We start from the raw sequence: 17297 nt of genomic DNA, 5'->3' as shown, positions 1-17297 counted from the left end.
CAAAATATAGAAGATCCTTTTTCCCCATCCCACCCACCAGTCTGGGAAGCCAATCTCATAAGAATTTTCTGGGTAAACAAATTACAAATGTGACTTAAGGGACACCTGGGTGGTTCAGTCGGTTAAGTGTCTACCTTTAGCTCAGGTCATGATCCCAGGACCCTGGGATCGAGCCCCACATAGGGATCCACACTAAGTGGGAAGCCTGCTTCTCCCTCTCCCTCTGTATTTCCCCCTGCTTGTGCTCACTCTCTGTCAAATAAATAACTAATATCTTAAAAGAAAAACCCAAACATGACTTAATAGTTAAAGTTATGTATTCACTTGTGTATTGTTCAAGTGATCATATATATTAATCAAGAAGCTTCAATGTGTCAGAAGTTGGGATACAGTGAGGAATAAAACAGAGCTCGCCCCCTGCCCTCAGGGAGCTGGCATTCTAGTGAAGGAAACAGACGAAAAGAAATCAATCATCACAATAATGTAACTTTGTGATAAAGGAGGGGCACCTGGGTAGCTCATTCGGTTGGGCATCAAACTCTTGGTTTCGGCTCAGGTCATGATCTCTGGGTTGTTGGATAGAGAACAGAGTCAGAGCGGGGTGTGTGCTCAGCAGCAAGTCTGCTTGAAGTCTCTCCCTCCCCCCATGCGCACATGTTTTCTCTCTCTCTCAAGTAAGTAAATCTTTAATAAATAAAAGAACGTTAACAGAAGAATGCACTGGAAGGAGGCAGGACTGCAAGCAGACCATTTAGGAGACTCCCACAGTAGCCCTGGGGAGAAATGTTAGTGGCAAGGAATGGGGTACGTGAATAGGAATTTCTATTTTGGAAATAGACACATCAAGATTTCCTGATGGAATGGCTGTAGGAAGCGACAGGAAGAGAAGAATTAGGGCGATTCCTAAAATTTTGGTTTGTTCAGCATGGTTCTTGGTAAGACAGGGTATGACAGGGCAAGAGACATTCTGTTGCGAATGGCTCACCAGCCGGGCTCTCTTCCCCCATTTTTCTTGCTGTGAGCTCCTCAGCTATTTCAGCACGATATAAAAGTCTCCTTAAACTACTTCGGATTGTTCCCTCCAAGGCACCCCCCATGGAAGACCGTAGAAACCAGCATTGGAAGGAATGTATACTTAATTCTCTTGGGAACATGGGGCCTCTTCGAAGATGCTGACATAATCAGACAACAGATCACCCAGATTTTTGAACCCAGCAGAGAGTTAGGCCTGGGGACCTATTGCCAGCCCGAGCTTTGGAGTTTTCATTTCTTAGCTAGGCCTCTCTAGGTGGGACTCCACTTGAAAAGCAAAAGGGGTAAATAATATTGCCCTTTCTGATCCTTTTCCATAACATGGCCACGTGCCAGGGAGAGAGCCCCAAATTTTTGTTGGCCTTTTATTTCACTATCCATTGAGACGCTGTCCCTCTGATGGATCCATCAGCCACGGGATGGCCTGTGAAACAAGGGCTGGCAGCCAGACGGGCAGGAAAAACAGAGATCACGGACCTCAGGCGCAGGAGACAAATCCTGACCTGTCATTTTACAACTGCATGCCCGGGGGGGCAAACTGTGGGGCCTCTCAGAGGCTCACTGCCCTTCCGCGGAAATAACAGCAGCTTTCTGAGGGTCTGTTGTGAGGAGACAACCAATGCAGTCTGTCACCTAATAATAATTACGGCCCAGCGCCAGGTGCAGAGCTGGCTGCCTGGCACACAAGCAGTCCTGCAGGCGAGCCTGGTCAGCCCCCTTCACAGATGAAGAAACCAAGACGGGAAGGCTGGATGCCACAGCTAGCACGCAGGAGCTGGCATGCACCGCTCTGTGAAAACCCGTGCAATGTCCATTGCACCGTGAATGTCAATTTCCTTCCTGTCACGGTGGACGGCAAGTGACTTCACAGCCCCATTTATAGCATCCGGGTCTCAGCGCTTCGCACCCGGCAGTGCTAGCGCCGGATCAATGATTGCGCCCTACATACAGATCTGTGAAATCTCACCCTTGTTTCAACTTTTTTTTTTTCTTAACAGCAACAAAGGCAGTGGCCATCTCTTGAATTGTGCTATAGTATTAAAATTCCTTTGAAGGGAACACCAATGTATTTGGGGGATCTTTTTAAAATGTATTGCAAACCTGAGTATTATAGATCACGCCTTGTTCTTTGATCCAGCGTAAGACAGTTATGGCCTGAGACAGCTGGGTCCTCGAGGAGAAAGGTCGTAAGCAGATGGTAGCAAGGGACCGCGGATGCCCTCTCTGTCGCTGCTTGTGGAAAGGAACAAGATGAAATAGATTTTTTTCCTAGTTTAAAAAAAAAAAAAGTAGCTGGTGGGAAGAATTAGGATCACTTGGCACGGATGGTTGGCAATGTGGCTGCACAGTGGAGTCAACCTGGGGAGCTTTCAAAACAATTTATGCCTGGGTCCCATGCTCTGGTTTAATTTGGGGTGCAAATCTGCACAGGAAGAGGTTTCAGAATTTCCTAGAGGGTTCTCCTGCGCAGCCAGGACTGAGAACTTAGCTGATCACAGACAGAATTAGTGTCTCCAAAACTCTGTGACAGGATCTTAAATCCGAATTCCTGGATCTGAATCCCAGGTTCACCACTTACTAGAGCTTTGTGTCCTGGGGCAAGTCATTTAACTTCTTGATGCTCTGGTTTGCGCATTTATAAAATGAGGCTAATTGGTATCCCACAGTAGCAGGGGGACTTAGTAAGGATATGTCTGTAAAGCACTTAGCACGATGCCCAGCATATGAAGATAAACACAAAATTATTAATTATTGTTGAACTGTGCTACATCCCTGAAATTCCCGGGCAAGGCCTGGCATATGAAACTCAGCTCAAGGATAAATGTATCAGAGCTGGGTCCTTACTTGAACACATTGTATCCTCGAACTCACCACAAATGTACCTTTCTTCAAGAGAAGCACTTCTTATAAAGGAGGTTTCAAAATGGGGCTAGCAAGCCGAGAAAATTCTCTTTGCAATCAGGTGGGGAGGCCATAAGGGAGGAAGAATTTATGTACGTCCTCACCAGAGAATCGAAGAACCTTTCGCCAGCTGAGAGCAAGGACCTAACTCCCTCCTCCCCATGACACCTGACTCATTCGCATTCCTCACTTTGAAAAGAGCCCACGTGATCTCACAAGTTTCATTCCCTCATTTGCATATTAACCCAACCAATTCCGCACCATAATTTCAATCCCCCTGTTTTGCACAGAGGATCTAAATGAGAACCGCACACATGACCTCCGTCTTTCTGACTCTGCCCACTCTTTGTCTTCCTCTTACCAGGAGTCAGGTTTCTACATGAAGCTGTGCTTCGCAGAATGCAGTTCTAATTCCCCACATAAATGTCTCTTTACTTAAATTTTCAGTGAATTCTTTGGTCATTATTCCATACAAAATGTACCTTGGGCACCATGGGATGAGGAGAACAGCCTCCTTCAAGAAATCTTCCTTTGGAACGTGTGCTTGGCTCTGGGCAGAAGCACCAACTCCGAGGAATGCAGAAAACTCGCTTCCTAGGCTGTAGGGCTTTGGTGTTTCCCTTTAAAGACACCTGAGCTGCCTTGGCAAGTTCTCGGGAGTTAATCTTGTAACTAGCAATTGAGACATGATTTCAGATGTAAAGGAGTCCCTAGTGAGGAGCTGTCTGGAAGTGGATTGGGGATTTTCACATATTTGTTTTGCACCAATAAAATGTCGGGAACCTGGCATCAAAGATGAGATGCTGTTCTCTGGGAAGGGAGAATGCTTAGCTCCAACCTGGGTTACAAAGCTGGCGACGTTCCCTGTAGACCCCGGTAGGCTCGTCTGATTCTCCTCGTCTGTGTAAGACCTCTCAGCTTCCTTCCTGGCTGTCTGACCCAGGAAAGGCCCAAGTAAATATGTATATTCAAACAGATCACTTACGCGGTCATGGAAAATTAAATTCCTTGAAAGAAAAGATCCTTCCAGAACAAAGAATAGTGACGATTCATCTAATCTTGAGTAAAATCAAGGCTAATCTGTGAAATTAGCAGAAAAGCCTCTGGACGAAGAAGACTCTGGTAACCCTATATTTATTGCTTCAGCTTTGATCCCACTGTTACAGCCTTGGGCCAAAGGCCTGGAACTCAGACCGAACCCTGCTTGGCTCCACGCTAGGCTGCTTGCTCTAAGGCAGAACAGCTCATGGGTTAGGATCCCAGTATGGCTTTATTTTTGTCTCTGGCTCTTAAAAATGTATCCTAAAGGGGAAGGCTTTCCCTGGGCACCTACAGCAGCCTTGAGACTTTTCTGGGCTCTCTTAGATATCAGAAACCCAGGTCGTCACTGGGAGCCCCAAACATGATCTTAATTCAGAAATCAGAATGGCAAGTCCCAAGGAAGTTATCGACGGTGATGTCAGTCTCAGTCTTCGCTCAAAGGTAAGCTTTCTCCCGCGCTGGGCTGGTGGCTGCAGGAAAGGCCTGGACAAAGTGGCTGACTGGCCATGGGGCAGACGTCTGGGTCAGCTCCTGTCCCTTATTTGTTTACATATTCTCTCCTCTCCTGTTCCAGAGTTTGCCAAAGGATGAGGGGAAGGGAAGTCGAGAGTTGTTTCATGGTTTGAAGTTTGCTTTCAGGGGCATCTGGATGGTATAGTTGGTTAAGCACCTGACTCTTCGTTTTGGCTCATGACCCTGATTGAGCCCCCATCAGGCTCCAAGCCTGCTTGGAGTTTGTCTGTCTCAAATAGATACAAAAATAAATCTTAAAAAAAAAAAAATAGGTTTGCTTCCAGCTCTCAAGGTCTTCTAATACTTAAAGCTCTTTCTTTTTACTTCTTTGGTGTTTTTGTTTCGTTTCGTTTTGTTTTCTGGACGTTGCCTGTGTTCTCATAAAATCCCTTACTGGACCCTTCCAACTGCGCCTCCTGGGCTGGGGGCCCTGAGGCTGTTGTTCGAGCTCTGTCCTGGCTCCCGGGAGCCACTCTGGAGAGTCCCAGTCTGTCGAAGCCCATCCCCCACCCCAGGCTGTCCTTCCCCAGGAGTCCATACGGCTCAGGCCCAGTTCTGACTCTCCCCTCTAGGCATGCTCCCCGACCCCCTGCCCTTGCCATGGCATCTGCCCTGGCTCAGGATGGGTGGTCAGAGCTGGCCCCTGCAGAGGGGACAGTTGAGCCAAGACCTGAATGACTGGAAGGAGCCAGGGGCACAAAGCTGCTTTCTGGGCAGAGAGGAGTCCAGGCAGAGTCCCGAGCAAGGGCAAGGGCTCTGAGTGCAGCCGGGGACCAGGAAAGGCCAGTGTGGCTGGGCCAAGGGGCGGGGGTCGGACAGGATAGCAAGGCAGGGGCGGGATCCGGAGTGCCTCGAGAGCTGTAGCAAAGAGTTGGGCTTTCCTTTTTCAAGGTCCTCTGGCCACTGTTTGGAGACGTAGATAGATTTGTGATGCGTTTGATAGGTTGAGCCACAGAACTTGCTTTTTGGCTTAGAATCGAGACAGAGGACAAGTGAGGAAATCCAAGATGATTCCTGGTTTCGGGTTCAAGCAATTGGTTGGTTGGTGGTGTCATTTACTAAGGAAGAGAAACAAAGAGAACAGGTTTGGGAAAGAAAATCCAAAGTTCTGTTGGCCCTTGTGGTGTCTGTGGGCTATTACACAGGGAAGATGTGGAGTAGTGGTTAGACATTCAAGTCTGTAACTTGAGGGTGAGAGGAGACGGTCAGTTCTAGAAGTACAAATTCTGGAGCCATTTGATCCAATATGTGGGGATTTTTCTCACACCACTAAGCAAGACTTCAACACCATGTGGGTGTTCCACAATTCAATTCAATTCTAACATTATCTCCCTGAAGAATTCAGATTAATTAATTAATTTAGGGAGACCTGAAGAGACTCAGCGCTGATCTGCTCCTGGCCTGGGGCAGGGAGCTGGGATGTTGGGGGAGCTGGCCCTCGCCATTCCGTCTGTTGGCGCGCTCCTCCTGCTGTGGCCTTGGGCCCAGACCCCAGACTCCTGTCCTTTTGACCCCAACCCTGATCTGGGGTCATCATCCAGAGCATGGCTTGGCATGGGAACTTGGCTGCCATTTATTGGAGGGCAGCTGGGGTTAGGACCTTGGATCCCAAATAAACATGGGTCTCTGTCTGCAGTCTAAAAAAAAAAAAAAAAGATAATTAATTCAGAACTACTCCCCCCACCCCCACTTCAGATACCAATCAAAAGTCAAGGTTGTCACCTGTGCTATAGACCAGAGGTTTCCATGACCCAGTCCCTGGGTTCCATTCATTTGCTAGAGTAGCTTACAGAACTCAGCGAAACATTTTACTCACTATATCACTGGTTTAGTAAACCTTCAGTCATGAGACCCTTTGGATGGATATCAGTGAGTCCTTCACTTAGAGGATGATTCCTAACATGTATCTTAGGGGGGTAGGATTGGCACAGGGAAAAAAGGGAGCTTCCAAAGGAATTTCTGTATGTTTAAAGTAGACTCCCAGGAGCCTAGAGGGTTGGGCAAAGATTGTCTTTTGCCTTTAGCAAAGTGTCAACCTGGAGGCAGCTGAGGGACCAGAGGAAGGTCACTCTGCCTGTTTCCTTGTCAGTGGGCTATTAATAAGGAAATTTAATAATTTTTCTTCGGCTTTTGTTTCCCACATCACTAAGGACATTCCAAAAGTCACCTCACTAACTTAACAAAAGACACCTTTATGGCTTCTATCACTTAGGAAATTCCAAAGGTTTTAGGATCTCTGAGCCAGGAAAGGGAATGAAGACCAAATATGTATTTCATATTATAATATCACAATATCACATCCGCAATACACAATGTTTAAATTCATGGGACTGAATGAACTCACCTGGGCCAGGGGAGAGATGTGCAAAGAAGAGCCCTTCCTCTCATTTTGTGGATCAGAAAACTCTGCTCCGAAAAGCTGTGTGCCAGGTTTTTACAGCCTGTCAGCAAAACAATCAGGATTAGGATCCAAGTCTAATTTCTGGCTAGGGCGACACTGAAGGGCTCTGGGAAGGGACACTCTTCAGTGCTGAAACCATGGCAGTCCTGGCAACCCAGGACAGCTTGATCTTCCTACTCTTCCCAGACCAGTGATCTTCTGGCCATTTTCTCCTTTGGCCACAGCAGTTGAGACTGGACTGATTATAGTCAATGACTCTGTTGACTCTTGTCCTCGAAGGAAGATTGTTTGCATTCTGTTCGATTTTTATTCTATGTCAATGAAATATTATGTACATTCTGGAGGAGTTTTCGCTTTTTTTGAGAAGAAATAATGAGTGGTGATTACCATGTTTTCCTGCTCCTTCTGGAATGATCAGAGCAGGAAAGAGAATCCTTCTGAATGGTACCAAGTGATTAACCCCCACATTCAACGTTGAAACGGAAGCTGGCAGAGGAAGCACAGGAGAGAATGACCTTCCCCAGAGCCCGGGCTCTTCCCCAACTCCCGCAACCCCGCCTGACTCCTCTGTTTGTATTTTGGTCACATCCTTTCCTCTCCCACCCTTTGCCTTTATCTCTCCCTTCCTAAAGTCACTTCTTAGCTCTGTAATTGTGTCCTCCTCCGCCTACCTTACTCTCACAGTCCAGGGCTCTCTCTCCACCAGTCTGCTCGAAACAGAAACTCTGGAGTCCCCTTTGACTCTCCCCTCCGCTCTGTCTTGGAATCCTGACACCTGTCTTCCCGCCTGCCTCCCGACCTCCACCCTCGCCCCCAGGCCACCACACCTCCCGGGTTTCTGCAGACTTCTCCTTACCTCTCTGCCCTCCTGTCTGCCTGAAATCCAGACTCTGCACTGCTGACCATACTTCCTTTCTGGAATTGTTCGTGGCCTTCAAGATCTAGACTCACGAAGACTGGCTTCCTGAATGTTCAAGCTTCACTTCAAGCTCTGGCTCCATCTGCCACCTTTAGCCAGTGTCTGCATTCGGATAAGAAAAGCCTTTGCAGAAAGTGGGAGACCATGTTATGCTTGAGGGTCACATTATGTGTGGCGGCGATTTGCTGGTCGTCTGTAAAGGAAACATCAGTCTTTTCCGCTCATCTCCCCTCTGCCTCCCTGGCTCCAGGCCAGCCTACACTGCTGCACGATGAAATCTTCCCAGGGAATGGCTGCGGTGTGGTGGGAATATCAAGTCAATTTCCATCCCAGCCACGTTCAAATCCGGCCAAGTATTTTAATCTGTCTGAGCCTCATTTGCCTAATCTGTAGAACAAGGACACTCACTAAACGTGGATTACAGAACTCCTCCCTTATCTGCGGTGGTTTCACTTTCCTCCACTTCCCGAGAAGCCCAATAAAGCTGATAATCCTTTGACCTGTTCTCAGAAGGCCAGTAGTAGCCCAATGCTCTGCCCCCCGTGCCCGAGTCATGTGTCATTCATGTCACTTTGTCTCATCCCGTAGGCCTTTGATCATCTGGCATCATCGTAGGAAGAAGGGTGAATACAGTAGTAAGATTTTGAGAGAGGAAGACCACATTCAGATCACTTTAATTACAGTATGTTGTTATAATTGTTTCTGTTTGATTACTGTTGTTGTTAATCTCTTACTGTGCCTAGTTTGTAGATTAGACTTTTTCATAGGTATATACGGTATAGGAAAAACCATAGTGTATACGGGGTTCACTACTTTCTGTGGTGTCAGGCATCTGTTGGGAGTTTTGGGACATATCCTCCAGGGACAAGGAGGGCTACCATAAATCAGAGACTTCCCTGCTCTAAATTTTCAGTAGCTCTCATTGCCTGACTTAAGAACCAATTTCTCAATCTTTCAAAGCCCTCCTGTCTTTGCAGCTCTAACCAACCTGCGTATTTTGTGCTTCTAATCAGACTCCTTGCAGCCTTCTGAAAGCCCGTCACTCTGCCTTTGGCACAAGTGTCCTCCAAAGCATCCTCTCCCCACTGCGGTGGGAACCCTTCTCATCTTCCAGGGTTCAGGGCCAGTGATAACTCATTCTTCAATGAAAATTTCTTAACCCCCTTAACCAAAAGCAATCTCTTTTTTCAAAACCCGGAATGCCCCAGGGCTCTCTCTAGAGCTTCTGGCAACAATCTATCCATATCATAGATGTTCTTATGCTTGTCTATAAAGGAATAAGAATACTTCACTTTATGGTAAGGGATTTAGCTCGTGGAAGATCCAGTGCTGAGCATTCTATATGCTCAGCAAATGTTTATTAGCCTGAAAGCACTCGTGGGATGTAGGCATTAGCGAAGTCCATGACCTAAGTGCTTACTTGGGAAGCCATGAATTCATTTGTCATTTATCAAGCATTTTCTCGGTGCTTTTAAGCCCTATGGGTATAGAAAGAATTTTAAACAGAGATCCACCTCCTCATGATCTCATAGCCTAATCAGGCCACCAAAATATAATGCGATAAACACATAATAGGAAATCAGAAGATAAATACACCTGAGTATAGAGACTTTATTATTGCTGACTCTAATGAAACTCCTTTAAAGATTCTATTTTAGTCTTTGTAAAATCCCAACATTTAGATATATACACCCAGCCATGGCAGCTTAGCAAAGAGAGCAAAGAAATTTTACTTCCAAATGCCTACTAAGCACTATGCAATGCGTAGACATTATCTCATTGTCAAAGATCTTGGGGGATATTATTATAACACTTCTAACAGTGTTATTTACTTGTGCTAGTAGACCCAATCAGTTTCATTCTCATATCAACTAAGTTAATAAATAAATAAAATTTTTTTAAAAAAGAAAAGAAAGCAGGACAAACCATTAAATAAAGTACACGCAGAATGCCTGACAGTCCCACCACCCATGAAATCCTACCCTCACCTATAAGCAGTGTTATTTACTTGTGCTAGTAGACCCAATCAGTTTCTATGCAATCAGTTTCATTCTCATATCAACTAAGTTAAGCAGAGTCTTTGCTGGAAAATTCGTAAGTCTAAGTTCCACACTATGTTACTTGAAAATGATAAAATTCTTTTTTAGAAAATACTTTCTTAATTGCAGAATTTTACTGACACTGTCAGGCTTTATTTGCTAACAATCTCCCAAACCCTTTCTCAGTCTCCAACACCACATATTTCATGGGAAGGAGAATTAGTGATGGGAAGTACTGTTAGAAGTTCTCAGCCAGCTTTTAAGCCCAGGACTCCCTGATTTCACCTGAAGGCCCATGAGTGGCCTAGACTCTGCGTAGGCTCCTGTTGTAGGGACCAGATCTACTTATTGGGAGCTGTGACAATTTGCCTCTTGCCCAGAAGAACTAGACATCAAAGCAACCGGGGATGCTTGGCCTGGAGACCATAAGACCTAGAGGAACTGTTCTCCTGGGAAAGGTAAGACATGCCAGGTGACAACTCAGGAAAGAGCAGTCCCTTTGGGACCTGAGCACAGAGTACCTCTAGGAAGTCCAGCCTCTGAAAGCAGTGCTCAGGGCCTTCAGGAAGGAGTCAAAGCCTGTTCCTGGGCTACGGAGAGCACAGGGTGAGGCTGTGCAGAGTCCCCTTGAGAGGAGCACAAAGCCGTGATTTTGCAGGATTTAGGACGAGAACGAGAAGCTAAACATTATCAAGACTTTGTGGACAGATGATGAAGATCGCTTTCTGGACATATAATGTAACAACTCCTGAAACAGATTCTTTTTTTTAAACCATAAGATAGAAATAAATTATACAATGTGAAAATCCTTTCACATTTGTATCCAGAAAGCAAGGAGGTATAGAGCAGACTTTACATTTTTCCTGTCTTTACTGAAAGGCCTCTAAATTTCATGAAAGAGGGGACCCAGTTGGTGCCGTCAGTTAAGCGTCCAACTCTCTTGATTTCAGCTCAGGTCATGGTCTGAGGGTCGCAGTGGAGCCCCACAGCAGGCTCCGTGCTCCACGCAGAATCTGTTTGAGATTCTTTCTCCCTCTCCCTCTGCCCCACTTCTCTCTCAAATGAATGAATTAACAAATTCAAATAAGTTCCAGTAAAAGTATGCTTGCCATAATTTTTGTCTCCTCTTGGCACCTGCAGACTAAAAGGCAATCAGAGAAACCAGGATGCTTCCAGAATGTTGTCTTTTTTTCCTCCTCTTTTTTTTTTTTTAAGATTTTATTTATTTTTTATTTGACAGAAATCACAAGTAGGCAGAGAGGCAGACAGAGAGAAAGGAAGGGAAGCAGGCTTCCCACTAAGCAGAGAGCCCGATGCAAGGCTCCATCCCAGGTCCCCAGGATCATGACCTGAGCTGAAGGCAGAGGCTTTAACCCACTAAGCCACCCAGGTGCCCCAATGTTCTCCATTCTTTTGGCCAGAGTCTTCTCATCTCTCTTCCCTCTTCCCCATCATAATTCCTTTCCTAAGCACTCCTTGCCCGGTGTCTCCATACTGTAGACATGCCAGGGATATTTGACTTCTATGTCCCAACACCTCTGGAAGATCCTGAGAGAGAAAGATCACAAGTGAGAAATGTCATGCCTTCCTGTCACTGAGGGCTCATGCACAGCATGATGGGTTTTTGCAACCAACCTTCAACTCTGCAAATGGAAAGTTGGTAGAACATGTCAGCTCTTCCTTCCTTCTTGGTAAATTCCAGTTACAAGCTTGGATTATAATTTCTGTAGCTTTTACGAAGTCTTTCAGAAATACGGTGCTGAAACACAGCACTGGAGATATTTTCTACTGTTCACTGGAAAGCAGTATCTCACTTGCTCCACTTTCAAGATGCATTGTTCCCTGGTCCTTCAGAACCGATTTGCTGGACCGTGCTGGGCAACGGTCTGCAGAAGCTCAGGGCTCCAGCAATGACACGGAAGGCGGAAAATTTTCATTCTCCTGGCAAGTTCTCCATTTACCACGGAGGTAACCTGGAGAAAATGGCTTGAGACTTTCTGCTCAGTTTCTTCTTCTGGATTCAAGTTGGAGAAAACAATGCTAATTACATTTCTAACAGCCGTGATTGTATTGAAAGTCAAGCTCTTTTGGTATATCAAGGAAGTTTTTGTCTTAAGGAATGTGCCACACACTAGTCGTACATAAGATTTGGATCTGTAATAATTTGGGTGGGAGTGGCCCTGAGATGTTAATATATTTTAAAATGCTTCCCAGGTGACTCTGGTCTGCAGCCGGGGTTGAGAACTGCTCACAGAGGAGAAAGGACATGGACTGTGGAGTTGGACAGACTTTGGTTCAAACGCTAGATCTGCATTTGCTGGTTGTGTGACTTAAGGTGGATTTTGTAATGATTTTAACCCTCAGTTTTATCCTTTGTCGGAAGATGAAGTAAAGCTTAATGGGTTTGTATTAAAGATTAAATAAGATAACTAACATACATCAAATATGAAATTGCCTGGCACCGAATGAATATCTTATAAATATCTGTGCTCTTTCTCCTTTTAATATGTAATCATTTGTAACAGATGCAAGTGATAATCCTTTACAGAAAAGGGGACAAACCCCCTTGACCTGTCAAGAATGGAAGTAAGTGCACATTGGTGTTGATCAAGGTAGATAAAGGGAGGTTGAGGTCAAATCTCGTTTTACTCTGTGATGGACAATCATATAATATTTGCAGATCACAGCTCTCAGAATATTCTGTTGTTGTTGCTGCTGCTTTCAATGAAATCTTGCAGTACCATACTACAGAATTTTTTTTTCAGAATTTATATTTTAAACATTTAACAAGCTTTTCTGAGGTGTTTTTAGATGTCAAGAATTACTTGGATTTTCTGTTCCATTAACTTTTTTTATTTGCTTGTTCACCAATGGTGGCTATCAGTAGGAAGTTCACAACATTAAAGAACAAAACAGTACTTAAAAATACCTAGTCGAACAAGATAACTTTATTTAGTTATAAATCGGGTAACGCGGAACACAGCCCAGCCAACTATTTTGAATGACCTTATCCTTGGAAGTCAGCTGAGCTGAGGGGGGAAACAGATCTTTTACCTCTTGGTGCCCAAGACTGAGCCTGCCTAGATCAGGGAATGACTCGATGTTGCATGGTTCTCCCGCCCCCTTCTTATAGGATATGGATATTAGGTACTATGATGAAAACAAACAAACAAAAAATCATGTACCTGCAAGGGAACCTGGATGGTTCTGTCCAATCAGCAGAGCAATGTTCAACTCATAAGAAATAAATCTCCAATTCATATTTTTCTTGAAAGAAAAGAAAACATTTTCTTATAAAAGTTATGCACATATATAGTTTACATACGAAATATGTATAGTATATATTTTATGTCCCACAGGGTCGTCTAAGTGCTTGGGCTCAGGAGGACTGACGTCTCTCCAGTCTCAGCTCCCCAGTTATTAGCTGTGCAGCTAGGTGCTAAGGCTCAGGTCCCGCATCCTTGGAAGGAGAATGATAATAGTGCAAGTCTACATCAGAGATCGGCCGTGAGGGCGAGGTACTGGTGCTAGACAAAACCACTCCAAGTGAGCTATCGAGATTAAAAGCGGTGGTGGTTGGCGGGGTGCGGATTACGTAGTTGGAACTCACGGTCTGTGTCCGGGGTGATGCTGGTCAGTTTCCACCATTATCCTGGGCAGCCCCGCCCTCCTCTGCTTCATCACCACGGTAGCTGGATTTCATTACCTGTAATGAAACTTAGGTCCGAGTTACTTTTGGGATGTTTTCTTCTTTTCCCTCTAATTGCCAACGCATTTTTCCTAATATGTAGGATGCTGTTCAGTGGAGACACATGCTTTTGTGATTTGTCTCTCATAACAGACCCCCTGGGCCCGCGTGCACACAGGCAGTCTAAAGCATGTTGTTTGTGAGACTCCTGCCCTGTGAATAACCCTGGGAACCTAATTGTTTAAAATATATCATCTGGCCTCCAGGTCAGAACTGGCCCTGCTGTTCTGGACGCCAAGAGCTACAAATCTTGTCCCACATCCCCCTCCTGCTGCAGGCTCTGTGGAATGGAATCCGGGAGGGGAGGCAGACATAGCCCAGGCTCCTTGAAAATAGAGAAACAGGATCGTATGAAAATGCAGCTCGCCCTAAATTGCACGTAGGCAAACGAATGTTTAATTTCAAACCCTGTTATTTGCCCTGTGAATATGCCCCTTATCCAGATGGTGAGCTGGAAGTCTCATCTGAGGGGAAGGATGCTCTGGCCAGGCCTCTCAGTTGGGACTCCCGCCGGCCATGTCTCCCCAGGCCACCCCAGCTGATGAGGGGGATGTTATAAGTACCCAATTTGAGGTAACTTTGCCTTGTTCTCACTTACTGCCTACTATTCCCTTCATCTATATGTAGATTCCTTTCCTCTTCGATTTCTGTCAGGTTTCCAAAATACAGACTAATTATGAGATCAGAAAAATAAGCTGTGAAGTAACTGACAAATTTTCTGTTCCTTGGGCCAAATACATGTTTAATTAATGCAGTTCATGTCATGAATGAGGAAACTAAGGCTCAGTGAATTTGGGTAACTTTTCAAAGTCCTGCAACTGGTAGGTGCTAGAGGCGGGATTGGCACCCAGATCTACCCAAGACTAACGCACACGGTACCGGCCACAGAAGTCGCTGCGCTGCCCTCTCATTGTCGCATTTCCATTAGGTGATCGTGGCTCATCCTTTCCAAACTACGTGTCACAGAATTCAGGCATTATTCCTAGGTGAGCTTCAGAAGAAAAGCTTCTCTGGTAAAATAAGAAACACTTCATCCCAAGGTCCCGTTTTTGTTCTTGTTTTTAAGAACCTCAATGCACCATATATCAAAGTTTCTGGAAAATTCTGCAACCAAGAAACCTGCCAGACTGGTTAACCCAGAGTTTCCCAAACTTACTTGCCTCTGGAACACACTTTTTTTTTTTTTAAGTGACAATCCTATGAGTTTCCTTTGGAACGTTGTTCCCCGGAACACCGATTTGGGAGGCTGTTCACTGAATTTTAAGAGTTACTTCCTTAGCTTTGGTGTAAAGTAAAAGAAAGTGAGTCACAAACAATTTGTTACTTTGTGAATGAATATTCCTGGGGAATTTTTCCTCTACACAACTCAGGGCAACCTATGTAATCGCAAACAATTTCTGTGAGAATTTGGTGCCACGACAAAATAAGCGCCTCCTGAGGAAATTGTCTGCTTCCTTTCTTCTAATAATGAGAATTATGTGACTTACTGTGTCTTCTCTTTTGCTTTGGCTTTCCGGAAGCTCGGAGACAAATGGGAAACAATTGCTGGCTCAGGTTCCTGGGGTTTTACGTATTTATGTTTTCTTTTATCTGATCTTGATTTTCCTCTTTATTTTCCTTGGTCCCGATTCTGCGTTTGAATTTTATTGGTATTACTATGTGTGTTCTTGTGACATGAAATGCTTTGGGAAACAGGGTGGAGTATAAGCAAACACAAACCGAGACTGTCTTGAAAAAATATGTCACATGGCCTCCTTCTCAACATGGTCACCTCTGTAATGCCTGATCAAGGAATCAAGTTAATTCATTTACATTGATACTATAAAATTAACATTTTACTACATAATTGAAATTCTGTTTTATGAATATCTAATAAAAGGAGGGAAGTAAATCTTCATAGGGGGCATATATTCCTAGAGATGAAACATGGATACCTTTTATTTGACTATATTCTAATATAAATTGAACTTTTATTAGAACGAATTCCACTTCTCTAGATGGCTGAGCTAACCCAACATCCATACCCCCAAATTAGGTAATGAGATTAATCACAACTGTAGGGGAGGGAAGCTTTTTCCTTCTTCCCTTCTAGGCCCTTTGGCTGGTCTAATAATTAAGCTGATGTGGGAAATTAATAGGAGAAAAACATTTAATTTCCTGTGTATGGGGGCCTCACAGATATGAGGCTCAAAAAAGTGAACAAAGCAGGCAACTTGTATACCTTTTAGACAAAGAAACCACACATTCATGAAGAATTGACAAAACAATGGGGTTTGGGCTTGGGTGGTAAATTAATGAAGCAGCAAGGTTTATTTATACAACCTATTTTATTTATTTATTTATTCATTATACAACCTATCTCTGGCCCTATGGATGCCTTCTGTCATCCTGGTGTAGGGAAGATACCTTCACATGCTTTTGGGGTGACGAAGGATGGTCAGAGTGTCCTTCTTGTTCCAGCAGTTTCTCAAGTGACTTTAGTTTAAAACCATGGTATATTTGGTGGCGGTGGGGGGGTGCAGATTGTGCTTCCATTCACAACCTTGCAGGAAAATAAAATCAAGAAAGGCAGGGATGCCTGGGTGGCTCAGTCAGTTAAGCGGTTGCCTTCGGCTCAGGTCATGATACCAGGGTCTTGGGATCGAGTCCCACATTGGGCTCCTTGCTCCATGGAGAGCCTGCTCCTCCCTCTGCTTCTGCCTGCTACTCTGCCTACCTGTACTCTCTCTATCTCTCTGACAAATAAATAGATAAAATCTTTAAAAAAAAAAAAAAAGAAAAGAAAGGCAGACGTGCACTATGATACATATCTATTTGAGGAAACTCAATTTAGTTAACCATGGTTAACTAACCATTACTTCCTGAACAAGGAATAGAATTTGCTATAATTGTCAACACAGAGGAGCAGTAAGTCATTCATGAAGTTGATTACTTCTACCACTCATTTAAAAGAGCAACTGGGCAAGCCCTAGACCTAAGCAAATGTTAACTAAGGGCACATAGGGAAATTCAGTAGGCGATACAAAGAAACGTGATACAGATGTTGTCTCCTAAACTGTCCAGGGGAGAACACTCAGGCATTTAGTAGGGGCCGGGAGAGTTTGGACTGTATTGTTTGCAGCCACTGTTTTCAAACAAACTCCTGTAGAGCTCCTTTCAGACATCATTAAATGCACTGACAAGTTCTCATTTCTCTGTATACCTTCTCTTCAATTTTTAAAGCACTAAATTCCAAGGCATGGTGAGATACTTGGGTAAATTTCATGTGTGAAGATACAACATTTTAAAATATTAATATTTGCTTCTTTCTTTCTGTTCTTTTGGGCAGCAAGAAGATGTCCTCCCCATGGTTCTCAGAAAAGGACTGTTGCAATATGAACTCAAAGAAACAGAGTTCAATTTTAGCTTTTGTGTTTCAACATAGATCTTGTAAACTCATGGCAGAGAAAAGGGCTTGAGAAAAAAAGGGTTTTCAGGAACGCCCTTGTTAACCTTATTAGAGTTAGACAGCATAAGACAGAAAGTGCGAAGGCTTAAATATAGAAGTTTATTTCTCTTTCTTGTTAAAAAAAAAAAAAAAAAAAAAAAGCCTGGTCATGTAGATCTGACATTGTCACCAGATACTCAGATTCCATCTGTATTTTAGTTGCCTCCTAGTACTGGTTTACAGGCTTACCATTACCTCTTGGTACAAAATAGATG

At 44.3% G+C, this 17297-nt stretch overlaps 1 long non-coding RNA gene across 1 annotated transcript; it reads right to left on the bottom strand.

The window, feature by feature from the left end:
- Positions 1-343: 343 nt before the first annotated feature.
- Positions 344-8229, bottom strand: LOC131826519 (uncharacterized). The gene is made up of 3 exons (XR_009351631.1): positions 7746-8229; positions 6833-6929; positions 344-5546 (listed from the first exon to the last, which is right to left on the bottom strand). It is a non-coding gene; the product is annotated as an uncharacterized LOC131826519 (long non-coding RNA).
- Between the last annotated feature and the right edge of the window lie 9068 nt (positions 8230-17297).

The sequence above is a fragment of the Mustela lutreola genome, chromosome 3 (assembly GCF_030435805.1).
Source record: "Mustela lutreola isolate mMusLut2 chromosome 3, mMusLut2.pri, whole genome shotgun sequence".
Taxonomy (NCBI): Eukaryota; Metazoa; Chordata; class Mammalia; order Carnivora; family Mustelidae; genus Mustela; species Mustela lutreola.
Note: the sequence above shows the minus strand (reverse complement) of the source record. Positions and strands in the feature narration are given on the sequence as shown.